The sequence below is a fragment of the Dama dama genome, chromosome 20 (genome assembly GCF_033118175.1).
Source record: "Dama dama isolate Ldn47 chromosome 20, ASM3311817v1, whole genome shotgun sequence".
Taxonomy (NCBI): Eukaryota; Metazoa; Chordata; class Mammalia; order Artiodactyla; family Cervidae; genus Dama; species Dama dama.
Genome location: NC_083700.1, coordinates 11,671,811 through 11,673,749, shown reverse-complemented (window position 1 = coordinate 11,673,749; position 1,939 = coordinate 11,671,811). Strand labels below are relative to the sequence as shown.

At 44.5% G+C, this 1,939-nt stretch overlaps 1 pseudogene; it reads left to right on the top strand.

The window, feature by feature from the left end:
* Window positions 1-260: 260 nt before the first annotated feature.
* On the top strand, window positions 261-1,223 carry LOC133040066 (heterogeneous nuclear ribonucleoprotein A1-like; annotated as a pseudogene).
* The last annotated feature ends 716 nt before the right edge of the window (window positions 1,224-1,939 follow it).

Sequence of the window (1,939 nt, the reverse complement as noted above, 5' to 3'; positions counted from 1 at the left end):
ATGTTATTTAAGACAAAATAATTCAGATAGTGTCAAAGGAACTTATGTCTGTCTACCACGGGAAGCCTAAGGATAAGGCCACACATCAGAACCTGTGTGTATTTCAGCTTCCCAAAGGAAATAGGCAGCAATACTTATTCTGGCAGGTAGGCAAGGTTTCACAGGTAAATTGGGGCTTCACCTTAAGAGTCAAGTCGCTTTCTGCCCGTGGAAGCCACCAAGAAAGCATCGTTGAAGACTTCCCCGCCTCCACTGCCTACATGTCTAAATCAGAGTCTCCCAAAGAGCCCGAACAGCTGCAGAAGCTCTTCATCGGAGGATTGAGCTTTGAAACAACCGATGAGAGTCTGAGGAGCCATTTTGAGCAATGGGGAACGCTCCCAGACTGTGTGGTAATGAGGGATCCAAACACCAAGCATTCCAGAGGCTTCGGGTTTGTCACATACGCCACGGTGGATGAGGTGGATGCGGCCATGAATGCAAGGCCACACAAGGTGGAAGGAAGAGTTGTGGAACCAAAGAGGGCCGTGTCAAGAGAAGATTCTCAAAGACCTGGTGCCCACTTAACTGTGAAAAAGATTTTGTTGGTGGCATTAAAGAAGACACTGAAGAACATCACCTGAGAGATTATTTTGAACAATATGGAAAAATTGAAGTAATTGAAATCATGACTGACCGAGGCAGTGGCAAAAAGAGAGGCTTTGCTTTTGTAACCTTTGATGACCATGACTCTGTAGACAAGATTGTCATTCAGAAATACCACACTGTGAATGGCCACAACTGTGAAGTGAGAAAAGCCCTGTCTAAGCAAGAGATGGCTAGTGCTTCATCCAGCCCGAGAGGTCGAAGTGGTTCTGGAAACTTTGGTGGCAGTCGTGCAGGTGGTTTTGGTGGGAATGACAACTTTGGTCGTGGAGGAAACTTCAGTGGTCAAGGTGGCTTTGGTGGCAGCCATGGTGGTGGCGGATATGGTGGCAGTGGGGATGGATATAATGGATTTGGTAATGACAGAAGCGATTTTGGAGGTGGCGGAAGCTACAATGATTTTGGCAATTACAGCAATCAGTCTTCAAATTTTGGACCCATGAAAGGAGGAAACTTCGGAGGCAGAAGTTCTGGCTCCTGTGGTGCTGGAGGCCAATACTTTGCCAAACCACGAAACCAAGGTGGCTATGGTGGTTCCAGCAGCAGCAGTAGCTATGGCAGTGGCAGAAGGTTTTAATTACTGCCAGGAAACAAAGCTTAGCAGGAGAGGAGAGCCAGAGAAGTGACAGGGAAGCTACAGGTTACAACAGATTTGTGAACTCAGCCAAGCACAGTGGTGGCAGGGCCTAGCTGCTACAAAGAAGACATGTTTTAGACAATACTCATGTGTATGGGTAAAAAACTTGAGGACTGTACTTGTGACTAATTGTATAACAGGTTATTTTAGTTTCTGTTCTGTGGAAAGTGTGGAGATTCCTTAAAAAATTGGAACTAGAACTACCATATGACCCAGCAATCCCACTTCTGGGCATACACACCAAGTAAACCAGATCTGAAAGAGACACGTGCACCCCAATACTCATCACAGCACTGTTTATAATAGCCAGGACATGGAAGTAAAACCTAGATGCCCATCAGCAGACGAATGGATAAGGAAGCTGTGGTACACATACACCATGGAATATTACTCAGCCATTAAAAAGAATTCATTTGAATCAGTTTTAATGAGATGAATGAAACTGGAGCCCATTATACAGAGTGAAGTAAGCCAGAAAGATAAAGAACATTACAGCATACTAACACATATATATGGAATTTAGAAAGATGGTAATGATAACCCTATATGCAAAACAGAAAAAGAGACACAGAAGTACAGAACAGACTTTTGAACTCTGTGGGAGAAGGCGAGGGTGGGATGTTTTGAGAGAACAGCATCGAAACATGTATATTATCT